The sequence below is a fragment of the Phyllostomus hastatus genome, unplaced genomic scaffold (genome assembly GCF_019186645.2).
Source record: "Phyllostomus hastatus isolate PE091 unplaced genomic scaffold, TTU_PhHast_1.1 phas_scaffold_21, whole genome shotgun sequence".
In the NCBI taxonomy this organism is placed as follows: domain Eukaryota; kingdom Metazoa; phylum Chordata; class Mammalia; order Chiroptera; family Phyllostomidae; genus Phyllostomus; species Phyllostomus hastatus.
This window is the reverse complement of record NW_025334017.1, coordinates 15,274,461-15,287,790: the sequence shown is the minus strand read 5'-3', so window position 1 is coordinate 15,287,790 and position 13,330 is coordinate 15,274,461. Positions and strand designations below refer to the sequence as shown.

Here is a 13,330-nt window from a genome sequence, read left to right as displayed (position 1 = left end):
CTATAATAAGCACAAATGCCCTCATAGAGTAAGCCGCTGACAAATAGTAGACATTGGTGTGGTGGCAAACGGTAACAAGAATATCAGCAGTTTTGTTTTGTTTTGTTTTTTTCTTTATTCTAAGCATTTGTAAATTTTATATAGTAGAGAGTTTTATCAGAACTATTTGTAAAAATAACGACAATTGGTATTAGTGTGATTTCCAGCTGGTAAAGCAGACATTCCCACTTAAACTATAAACAATATACTTATAACAAATATAAATAGTGCTCCCTAGGTAATTTACATAGTTAATGGAGCTTCCAGGACCAACTTTGTGAAGCAACAGTGCCACCTAGTGGGCATCAAGTCCACAATGAACAATCAAGAACACCTGGATGCAAGTTGCTGGGGTTTGAATTTGCACAAAAGGTATAAAATTTATATCAGCGATGACTATTGATGGTAATTAATATTTTCAATAATATATTACATCAACTCTCATTTTCTTTCATTAAAATAACGCATGCTCTACCCACAGGAAGGCATTGGCTATCTACTGCTTTTATCTACCTTCACTTGACAATCTAACATACTATGTCAAGAAACAAACTTCTGTTTGCACAGAATGTTTTAATTATAAAATTACTCAAGTGGATTTTGGATTTCTCCCAGCTTCTCCCAACTCTGTTATTCCCTGAAAACCGTGGGAGAAGGGGAAGAGTAATGGGGAGAGCTGGAAATAGAAAGCTTGCGGCCTAATTACCAGCTTCACTTTTTTTCTTCTGTCTAGGTTAGAGGTTTCTGTTTTCTTTCTGATGCAACCAAGAAGACCCATGTTCTTCTTTGGGAACAGAAGCTTATTTTCCTGAAACTCAACTTGAAAAGTAAATATTCTGTTACAAATTTTATGTCTACTAATTAGGGACCAGTGTCTATTCCATACGTATTATTTAGCTTCTGTCCTGAGGCCTGTCAAAGAGGATTTATGTTTAAGTAAAATTTTTAAAAAGTAAATGAACAGTGCAGTCTTTCTTCATTTTCAGAAATATAAAGAAAAATTAAGGATTCCAGTGGCAGCCAGTGTTTACTCTGACTCTGTGTAATCTATTTCTTATATGAGGATGTAATAGAAGTTCCAAACCAGCATCCCAGTGCCTAGTGCCCAGCCAATAGTTCAGTTAAGTAAACTTGGCATTGAAATTGGTAATATATCAACTCAGTTATGACTCAAGAGCTATTAATCAATGACTGTTAGAAATATTTCCTGAGTTCGTGAGAAAATATTTGTATTTTAGACATCTGTAAGGAATCTTTCCTTTTAAAATTTGTGTGGATTTTTAGGGAGAAAGAAAAAAGGGAAGAGAGAGAGAGTGAAACATTTATTTGTTGTTCCACTTATTTATGCATTCAGTGGTTGATTATTTTACGTGCATTGACCAGGGATTGAACCCTCAACCTTGGCATATTGGATGACACTCTAACCAGTGGAGCTGCTCAGCCAAGGCAGGAATCTTTCCTTTTAAAGAACCAATCTTTTTAGGGTTATATATTTTTAAATCCCCAGACAGAGATTCTCCATTACTAAAACATTTCTGTGTCTCTCAGACCTTTGATAGCTCTTTACTCCCCCTAAACTCTTCTTCAACCAAAATCTTTCATAAACATTTCATGGCTGACATTGTTTTACAATGTTTCTAGACTGGTAGGAATTCTGACTTTTTCCTCTTTTCCTCCTGATAGGAATGAGTATGGTTATACACATGGATAATTTATTAGAAAGTGCATTCCAGAGTTCTAAAGTCAGTCCTAAACGTGAGCAAGAATATATTTTCTATAATATTTCCTTCCATATAGTTGCTCTTTCTCCTCTTGATGCTTACTTTTATGACTTAGGGACCAAGCCCTCAATGACCAGAAGCAGACAGCTTAGAAACAGTTCTACCCTTCAGAAATCCCCAGGCATATAGCCATGGACTCAGAACATTTAATCCTCTAAAGACCTCCAATTTCTGCCCTCGCTGGCATAGATCAGTGGATTGAGTGCAGGCTGCAAACCAAAGTGTCGCAGGTTCTATTCCCAGTCAGGGTACATGCCAGGGTTGCAGGCCATGACCCCCAGCAATCGCACATTGATGTTTCTCTCTCTCTCTCTATCTCCCTCTCTTCCCTCTCTAAAAATAAATAAATAAAAAAAATAAAAAATAAATAAAGACTTCCAATTTCTGCACACCTGGAAACCAGCTCACCAATTCATGCTATGTCTATTTGCAGGGCATCAATGACTGCAATTAAACAAAAATAAGGAACAGGAGATACAACACAGTCCTCTTGGACTCACCTAAAGAATGACATGCTTTCCCTTGAGTGCACTGCTTACCTGAATACATATGAGAAAACCAAGTAGCAACACAATGACGGTTTGGCCATAGCTTGTCCACTCACTGAATGGAAGACTGTTTGCAATCATGTTTCACACTTCAAACAATATAGGGTTCATTCACATTTGGCTGTTTTACTTAAAAGCATTACATACTTCAAAATTCAGTTCCTCAATTCTCTTATTAGAATTGAGAACAGGTAATATATTTTATATGGATGAAAAAGAAGGCACCTGGCTGGTGCAGCTCAATGGACTGAGTACTGGCCTGCAAACCAAGGGATCACAAGTTCGATTCCCGGTCAGGGCACATGCCTGGATTGTGGGCCAGGTCCCCAATAGGGGGCCTACGACAGGCAAGCACACATTGACGTTTCTCTCCCTTTCTCCCTCCTTTCTCCTCTCCAAAAATAAATAAATAAAATCTTTAGCCCTGGCTGGCATAGCTCAGTGGATTGAGCGCGGGCTGGGAACCAAAGTGTCCCAGGTTCGATTCCCAGCCAGGGTACATTCCTGGGTTGCAGGCCAGAACCCCCAGCAACCACATACTGATGTCTCTCTCTCTCTCTCTCTCTCTCTCTCTCTCTCTCTCTCTCTCTCTCTCTCTCTCTCTCTCTCTCTCTCTCTCTCTCTCTCTCTCCCTCTCCCTCCTTTCCCTCTCTAAAAATAAATAATAATAAATAAAATCTTTAAAAAAAAAAAAAGAAGGCAAAGATATATGCCCTTCACTGCTAAATCTCTGTAGCATTTTCCTAAATAATAGAGCAGCCACCCAATTTTAACCCATGGAAGAACAGTAACATGTGTGCGCATATAGACAGTTGGCCCTTGAACAAGGCAGGGGTTAGGAACGCTGACACCCTGTGCAGTTGGAAACCCAAGTACAACTTTTGACTCCCCCAACTTAACTGTTGACCAGAAGCTTTATTGATGACATGAACAGTTGATTAACATATACTTTGTATGTATTATATAATGAATTCTTACAATGCATTAAGCTAAAATAATAAAATATCATTAAGAAAATCATAAGAAAGAGAAAACATGTTTATAGCACTGTATTTATTGAAAAAATGCACAGATAAAAATGAAAAACAAAGGAAAAAAGAAAGGAAGAAATGCACATATAAGTGGGCTCTCACAGTTCAAACCTGTGTTGTTCAAGGGCCAACTATAAATATATATACACACACACACACACAAAGTTTTAGTAATGACTTAATGGTAACCAACTATTGTACTTCATAATGTACTTTGTAAAAGACTTAAAAAAAAAAAGAGTGTCCTAATATACAAATCAAGTAACAAAGGTCTGGGGAGGGACACATTCTGCAAAATAATGGGTTTAACCCATTTATTACTTTGAATAAGAATTAAAAGGAATAGTTTGTGATATGACCAACAAATATGATTAAAACTGATTAAGTTATAGAGCCAGTGATCTTCAAATTATATTCCTGACTAACATTCCACACCCAGAGATATGGTGGTCACACTTTAAGGAGAAAAACAAAAAACAAGCAAACAAAAAAAAAACACATACTGAAACTTTCAGAGAAGAGAGTTATACTAGTTGAAAATAAATTAGTTAAGTTAAATATAAAAATGAATTCCAGATTCACAGCAAACAAATCCTGAATCCATTCTTATTGTCCCAGTTTTCTACAATTACCATCTGATCTATTTGGAATAAGTAGATGTTTCTGAAAACTCCCACTTAGAATATCATCCTGAAAGGTGTTGGAGGAGAGACAGCTAAGAACAGAGTGAAGGAGAATGCCAGGCCTGGAAGGCAATAACTGCATTTAAGTGTTTAAAGAATACTACTCATGGAGCAACACAGAAGTTGAAAAGATACGATGTAAGAATTCCGGTTCTCTGGGAGACTCTATGGGGGCAAGACCTAGGCATGGTTGCAATAAAACACACTGAGTTAAGCAGGGAGCTAAGACTTGAGGCTTTTCCATGGACACACGGTGTGATTTTGGACAAGTTATTTTACCTTTTCGGATTTCAGGAACATATTTTTCAGAAAAGTAAGACAACAACAAGCTATGTTCCCTTTTCCCACATTTTCCGGGGGGAAGCTATCTCTTCAGTGACCAACATCTTTCCTTTTCTTCCTCATTTCCTCTTCTCTCCTGCTAGGCTCACCCTCCTTTACATTATTACAAGGGGTAACTTCACTAGACTAAAATAAATTATCCTTTGTTTGGGGGTTGCTTCTTCTTCAGATATCAGATATGCACATTTTAACTACAAGCATGTAAAACTTTGAAAGTGGCTTGCAAATCCAGGGCACCAATTTGGAAATATTCCCAATATTTTTCAGTTTTCCCAGTGAGTATTCAGCAGCATCATGGACTAGAATTTTCAACCTTAATACCTCAAAAGATTAAAAATGGATCTGCCTTTCAACCCAGCAATCCACTTCTGGGAATATATCTGAAGGAACCCAAAACACTAATTTGAAAGAACATAAGCACCCCTATGTTTACAATAGCCAAGATGTGGAAGCAGCCCATGTCCTTCAGTAGATGAGTGGATACAACAACTATGGGACATTTGCGCAATGGAATACTACTGGGCTATAAAAAAAACAAGAAAACTTCACCCTTTGCAACGTTATGAATGGACTTGGAGAACATCATGCTAAGTGAAATAAGCCAGTCAACTCCCATATGATCTCACTGATATGTGGAATCTAATGAACAAACTGAACTAACAAGGAAAATGGGGACAGACTCACAGACAGAGAGCAGGCTGACAGCTAAGGGCCAGGGGAGGGGCAGGGGAGGAGGGATTGAGCAAATAGGAAAAAGGACTCATGGACATGGACAACAGTGCGGTGATGCTGGGAGGAGGAGGGTATAAGGGAACTAAATGGTAATGAAAAAATACACTAAAGATTAAATTTAAAAATAAATAAAAATTAAAATAAACATTTTTGTTGAGACTGAAACTCTACAGAGCACATTTTAAGCCTGCTAGGCATAGGCAGCTCCTGCTTCTTCCACACAATGGAGTCGTATGAATGCTCCGTCAGCAAACACCAGCACCATAAAAATAAGCCAATTTACATGGCAACATTTTCATTAATTTCCCCCCTTTTTGTCACCTACTCAAACATTCTAGCTCTCTATTTTCCCCAGGCCCCCTCACTGTGATTTCTTTCAATGCTTCTGACTTCTTTAAATTCAGCAATATATTTTCAACCAGAAGAGCTGATTATGAGACCTATGCCCTGGAAACTCCATCAATACTGAGCAAAAGGGAATACCTTCAGCACTGTAAGAAAAATAGTATAGTGGAAAAGTACTTTCATAATGATAAATGATTCCTTTCATGAAAAGAGATGAATAAGGGAATTGAGGAAATGAATTTTGAAGTATGTCATGCTCTTAAATAAAACAGCCAAACATGAATGAAAACCTATATTGTTTCAAGTGCAAAACATGATTAGAATCAGCAGTAAGATACCTTATGTCTATTACATGAAAGAATCTCTTAGTTTCTTAGAATCTTCTTAGTTTCTCTAAATAAACTCTCTAAATTATGTATCATAATTCTGGTTCACAGTACAGACCTTCACATAAACAAAAATACAAATAACATATTGTAAACAGATTCATTTGGTTATAAATAAATAACCTCTAAAAAAGCTTAGATTGAAAGAATTGAATTTCATTAATATTTTTATCAGGAAAGTAGCATTTTATTATTGCCCATGTATTATAATTTTAAGATACATTCAGAGGTAAACAACTAATTTCAGATCAGTTTCTGTTTTTCTGAATGAGTAATTCCATTCTAAAAGAACTCTTCAGCTTGAGTAATTTTTGTTACACTCTAATAAAAGTATACAGCATAATAAAGACTAGCATACACCTAATTTTCTAGACGGTGACACAAAGCCCAAGCACTATAACTAGAAAGCTTTTCTCAGATTAAAGGAAGACCCATAACAGTAATTCTTCTCTGATATCCAGCTCCTGTCTAGCAATGAAAAAAAAAATCAAAACAAGCAAAAAAGGCAAAACAGGCACACACACTTCCCAGCATCACACAGTACTTGCCTCTTGCCTTACAACCAGGAACCTAATGGCACCTACTGACTTCAACTTCTTCTTCACAGTTTTAAGATTTAAAATAATCTACCCTGAACTGCAAATTGGAACACTGTGATTCAAAGCACCACTGTCTTAATATTTCAGAAAAAAAAGAAGAAAGGCATCACAGCCACAGCCAGACCTTAAGTGGTTCCCTTCAAACAACTCTGCTTCTCACTTTTAACCAGGCCCCTCCCGTGTGCCTTTGGCCCTCTCACATGAACAGTCTTCTCCACTTGTCCCTGTGTCTTTGTTTTCTAAAACTGGAATGTAGAAGACAGAGTTGTATACTTTGTATGTCATTAGAATTATATGGAAGATGACTCTAAAAGAGAACTTAGATTTGTAGGACAACAATAAAAGTGTCACTTTCTGTTTCCTTGAAAACATCATCTTTATGATATATCATTCATTCTCATCAAAATCCATGCCTTCCATTGTATTTTCCTTTTGAATGGTCTATGAGACATTTCTAGCAATGTCCAGTAAAGCATCCTTAATTTACCACTTCTAAAAGCAAAATTATTTTTCTTCATATCCACCCCCTCTTCCTGAATTCCTTACCTCAGCACCTGGCACTAACATTCTTAGAGATGACCTAAGACAGGAAGCTCGGAGAAAGCTATGTCACACCTTGTCCTAGGCTCGCTGACATTCACTACTCAGTTGGTTCCATCTCGAACATGAAGGTCTTCTGAATCCATCTCCCATTTTCAATTCCTACTGCTATTAACTCAACTCCCGTTGACTGTACTCATGTGGACTATTACTATAAACTCTGATCTGGCCTTTTTCCCTCTTGCTTGCTTGGTCCCCCTTGAAATTCATCTTCCACTCTGCTGCCATTGCCTTCAATAATTCCCTGTTCTTTAGTATACAGTATACATAAAGCATAAGCTTCTAGAAATTCAAGGTTCTCCACAACATCAATTACAAACATTGACTGAATAGTTACTGTGGTGCCATGTTAAGTGGTTTTCGAATGTGAATTCATTTAATTCTCTTAATAACCCTTTGAAAAGGGAACTATTATTATTCTATGCCATAGAGAGGTTAGGAACTTTGCCTAGAGTAGCAGATAGAGGAACACAGGCAAAATGTGTCAGGCAACAAGTAAGAAGACATAGTGTTCTGCCCTGACTGACGTGGCTCAGTGGATTGAGCACCGGCCTGTGAACTGAAAGACTGCTGGTTCAATTCCCAGTCGGGCACAACCCAGTTTGGGTTGTGGGCCAGTTCCCCAGTAGGGGGTGCTCAAGAGGCAACAGGTCCATGTATCTCTCACACATTGATGTTTCTCTCTCTTTATCCCTCTCTTCTGCTCTCTCTAAAAAAAGTAAATAAATAAAATCTTTAAAAAGAAGAAGAAGAAACAGTGTTCCAACCGTAGGGCATTGCAAACAAAAGTCTCAAATGGGAGGTGCATGCAAGCATCCAGGCACTAAAAGGAATATGGATGGAGAATAGTGAGCTTAAGAAGAGTGGCAAGAAGGGAAGCCAGGGAAGAGGTAAGAGAAGCTAAATTATACAGTGCCGGTGAGGTTTGTTAAAAGTTTGTACTTTGTCTAGACTACTGTAACTGGTAGCCAATGCATGTTGTAAGAATGTTTTTGTTTGCAGCAACTTATTTATAACAGACAGAATGCCCAAGATAGGGAATAAATGAACAAAGGGTATTACAACCATATTATAAAATACTATCCCACAATAAAAAGGAACAAACACATGATACGTGCAATGGTATGGCTTAATCTCAAAAGCATCATGCTGAGTTTTCACTCAGCCATACAGAAAAAAAACACATTATAAAGTTCTAAGGTAAAATTTCTGGTGGAAAAAAAAATCGGAACAATAGCTGCTTTTGGGGGAGTTGGGGCAAGAAATTCCTGAAAAGTAGAGTCGCCAGATCAAATACAAGATTCCCAGTTAAATTTGAATTTCAGATGAACAACAGAGGATTTTTTTAGTACAACTATGCCTTATGTAAATTTTGAAACATTATGCTAAAGATGTATTCATTGTTTCACTGAAATTCAAATTTAACTGGATTTCCTGTATTTTTAATTGTTTGGCAACCCTGTGAGAAAGAGACATAACAGAACCTTCCAGGTGCTGGTAAAGCTCCATATCTTTTTATTAAATTACTTTATTGTTGATAAAGGTTTGTGAATACATCTGCCAAAGCCATGTAAATTTTACCTCAGAAGAGAAAAAAGAGAAACAAGCATTGAACTCTAGTTAGTGACATACATGTTGAAATATTAAAGGGAAATGCAACTTTAAAATATATCAAAAACAGGATGGATTAATGGGTGAATAGAGGGATGAAGAGATAATGTGATAGAGCAAGTACAGAAAAATACTCATTGTAAAATCTAGGCAATGGGCATATACGTATTCGTTGCAAAATTCTTCCAATGTTTCTGTATGTTTGAAATTTTTGCAATAAAATGTCAGGATAAAAAATTCCTGCCCTGCTCTCATAGAATTTACATTATAGCCAGGGGTGGGGGGTGGGGAGACAGAAAATTCATAAAATGAGTAAGTAAATTATAGAGTGAAATGCAAGGAAATAAGGGACAGGAGCCTCAGAAGGGAAGGAATTTAGTGTGCTGGGGGTGGAATGCACAGTTTTTAATACCCTGTCCAGGGAGGCCCTTCCTGCCGGCTGTGGGGGAATGAGCAACAAGCAGATCTGAGGGAAGAGCAATCAGACCCAGGAAGGGGTGGGGAGAGAGAGAATGAAACTGGTGGAAGTTTCACACCTGATCTGTTTTAAATGACTTCCTCTCTGCTTGTGGTGTTAGGGACAGATAAAGGTCTTGTCCATTCTTAAGTTTAGAAAATGTCTTACCTATTAGAGGTATCAAGAAATATTTGTTGAAAAAGAAATTCTAAACATACAAGGAATTCTTTCAGTGACACATGGATATCTTATTCTTTTAAGTACCTTTTTCAAGCTAATATTACTTGCCTGAGATATTTTAAATGCTTGTAAAATGTCTTGAAATGCCCTTTGCCTTCTATTTGGAAAGATGAAGTAATAAATTACATGTAAACCCTGATTTACAGCAGAAAGAAATCAAAGGCCTTGCTTATTCACTTGATCAGAGGTTTTGTCTAACTTTACTAGAAGAGTGATGATTATTTGTGATCCTCTTCTCCCTACATTCAGCTTCCCCATCCTTCAATATTCTTGCCTTTTTTCTTTCTTCTCTCCTGTTTTTTTTTTTATCAATTTACTTAATGAAATAAAAAGTAGAGATTTCCCAGAAGATGGCCCTTGGGAAAACCCTGCCCCCCACAGTCCCTGACCCATGCTGTCCAACCATGGTCCAAGCTCCCTCACCTACAGTCTGCAAGCAATGCTTACTAGCCCCATTGTAACACAGGAACTCCAAGCCTGGGAGCTGCTTAAGTGTTTGTGGTAATCGGAAAAAACCACCCAGAGGACTAGCAGATGTGGACATGCCGTTTGTTACTCACATTACAGGGGAGCGCACCCGAGGGCAGCCGGTTGGTGTGAGAGAGACTGCTCCTCCTCCAGTCCAAGGCTCGTTACAAGGTGGCCCAGACAAAGCAGGCACATGTCCTACGCATGACACGAAACTACGTACTTTACCTCAGTGTGTACGTGCAGAAAGAAAAGGTCAAGAAGCAGTCACAGGACAAGACCTGTTCTTAAAGGGAGATAAGGAGGCAGTTACAATCCATTTTCAAAACAATACACATTCCTTCTAACCAGGCGCCCCCCCTCCCACCCGCCAGCCCTCATCGTGGGCAGTGGGAAGACAGCCCTGTCTGCATTAGCCCCACACCCATTTCCTCTGATGGTTCAAGTTCAAGCACTTGCCCTTGAATGTGCCAGATCTCTCAGCTGTGCTTGGATAATCTGACTGGAGGAGATTATAATGAGCCTTTGTTTTCCCCATCCTGCCTTTAAAACAGCCTTACTTTTGTAGCTCACTCACCCACCATTGGCCCTGCTGCCCACTTACTTATAGTGATGTCCTATTCGCCATCTTCCCTCACTCCATCCTTGTGCCTAGAAACCAGACACACATTCTAAACTTTCACCTGAGATGACTTCTGTGACCTCTCTGGACACCCACTCTTGTAGGATGAAAATTATTAAAAGTCCCCTCATTAATCCTGGTGTGGTTTGGCTGGTGTATGTGACTCAAGGTCCCTTCAGAACTGCAGGTCAGAAGCCTTCATGCGATTTGGAGCTCTGTGGCCTGGAGAAGGCTCCCGCAGTTCTGGAAGCAGGTTTGCAGATGAAGCTACTGGGGCTGGGGGGGCGGAGGGGGTGACTTTCTCTGTGCCAAGAACCAGGACAAATTGAGCAAGTGCAATGACTTCCAGCCATTATTTTCTCACAACTGCAAATAACCTACGCAAAAAGGAACACACAAAGAGGTATTTTATGAAAAGAAAGCAATGAGAGTTTCAAGTGTTATTTTGGAGATTTTAGAAGCCCTATCAGGTGAAAAACATTCAATCTTCCTTCATTTAAAAGTTTCTCAGCAATAGCCATTAATAAATGTCAGTGTAAAGAAAGCAATTTTTAAGATACAGGTCAAATGAAAGCAAAGATTCTTAGTCACATATTGCTTTAATTGTAGAAGATATTATCATTACTTTTAGCAAGATCTATTGATTCTTCACCTACTGGATTTAACTAACACCATTCTGAAGGTTGTTAGAAATATTGAGTAATTAAATGGAGAAAATCCATCTTGAATTGTGTAAAGGAAATACACAAATATAAATAATCTGATTATGCTTCAGTTATTCATAACTAGGGACATATAGAAAATCATTACTATAATTAATGACTGGGAACAAATAAGTAACTGGGACAAAAAGCATTCATTAAATAATCCCAAAATAATTTATTTCTTCTGTTTGAAACTAATTCCCCAAAACACAGATGATAAGGGCTTATACCAAACAGTGAAAGAGACTTGAATTTCTTTTTTTTATTCACCTGTGTCCTGGGGCAGATGTGAGTGAACAACTACAAAAATTCCACAGAGTACTCACAGAAGAGAAAAGAAAAAGAGAAAAATTGAATCTAAATAATTTACAAATAAAGTTAATGTTCCAGTTGCTTCAACATTACTTGAATAAATAAATATTTAGATATTTAAAATAAATTTTGAATAATATTTAGATATAAAGATATTTAGATATTTAGAATAAAAAGATATTAAAAAATATCTTACAGTGTTACAGGTATCAACAATAGTATATCATATAAATCACTGATCAGCAGGAGGAGACCATGCACTTACACCCACGTGTAAGTGGAGTGAGATTAATTTTGTTATTTGATTGACCAATGCTTCAGAACATGGAGAGGCCCCACAGGGCAGAAGCAGAGTCATCCTCCCCCAGTCTGGTTTCCATAGTGACACTTGATGCATAATCTTGCATCTAACAACACTAAGTTTTTCAATGTTGGGGTCATGATTTTTTTTTAGCTCACATTCAGTTATTGGGTGCTTTCTAGTGTTACCCTGGGCTTTCCTTCCTTCAAACATTCAACTGGTTTCTATTCTTTATATGCAGAGAACTCATTCCCTCCTCACATTCTTTGGATTTCTGATCAAATACTACCTTCTTAGACCCAGACCACCCTATATAAAAAGTATTCCCATTATTCCCAATCTCTCCAATCCTGTCTTATTTCTCTTCAAAATACTTATCAGCATATTATCCACCTATTTTTTATTGTTTGTTCCCCATTAGACTGTGAGTTTTTGAATAGCAAGGGCTCTGTCAGTTTTGTTCACTGTTATATCCCAAGAACAGAGAACAGTACTCAGTAGATAGTTGTCCCTCAAAAAAAATTTGTTTAATACATGAATAAATGAGAAAACAACATTTTGTGAAGAAGAGAATTAGTCTTATTGTTACAGAACAGACGGGGGGGCCTGGGATGATATACTATTATTGAAAGAAGGCCCCGGGTCCATTATGTCCGCCGCCCTAGGAAAGACGTCTCTCAATGCCAGAGATTCGTGAAAAGGAAAGGAAATGTTTATTTAATGCTATACTAACTTAAAGTAGTGACCTAATGTCTTTATCAAAAATCCTAAAGTCCCTAAAAAATACCCACAAACACACACAGTCCTTCCTTCCTTCCCCCTTTGCCCAGTCCAGAGTACCGTATCTCAGGAAAGGAAATAGAAGTCCATGGCTCAGGCAGTCCTCTGGTTCTTCCCAGTTAGTCCTCCATCTCGAGTGGGAGACCTCCCTGGGTTCCCGGCACCCTCGGCTGAGTCGCCAGGATCTCTGCTAAAACCAGGTGGTGGTTCCTCCTTCTAAAGCTGTGGGGGTCCCCACTCTGGCACAGGCACGTGATCCTCTCTCCCAGGGCCACGGGAGTCTCCACTCTGTCAAGGCTGCGTGGTTCTCCTCCTCTGGGTTGCGGGAGTCTCCACTCTGCTAAAGATGTGTGGTTCTCCTCTCTCAGGGCTGCGGGAAGGGGAGAGTCCCCACTCTGCCAAAGCCGCGTGGTTCTCCCCCTCAGGGCTGCCGTGTCTGGGTTTAAATCCCCTGCACCAATCTTCTTCTGCAGCCCCATTTCCAACTCCTCCTACACTTGGGCACACTTGCCCTCAATCTGCTGTCTTCTCCAGCTTTTCTGGTCGCCATCGTGGGTCTGGGCAGGTGTCACCCCATGTCATGGAGCCAATCTTCTCCCAGCTCCCACGCAGGTGCTATAACTCAGGGGACCTGCCCCCCAGTCACATCTTGGGGGGGGGAGATCCCTTTCCATCCCCCTGGCCTTGAGCATGGCCATAGCTATTTAGCATATCTAAGTGACCAGCCAAAGGCTATAGGTATGCTAAAT

The 13,330-nt window shown here is 38.9% G+C and overlaps 1 protein-coding gene across 2 annotated transcripts in view; it reads right to left on the bottom strand.

Moving 5' to 3' along the window:
* The window catches only part of SLC26A7 (solute carrier family 26 member 7), a 94,349-nt gene extending 84,328 nt beyond the window's left edge, over positions 1 to 10,021 (bottom strand). Inside the window, exon 1 of one of the 2 annotated variants that reach the window (XM_045861530.1) lies at positions 9,955 to 10,021. The gene's annotated coding sequence lies outside the window, so the exon portion shown is untranslated. The remainder of the gene's footprint in view (positions 1 to 9,954) is intronic. The other variant, XM_045861528.1, reaches the window with a different exon arrangement.
* Positions 10,022 to 13,330: the final 3,309 nt, after the last annotated feature.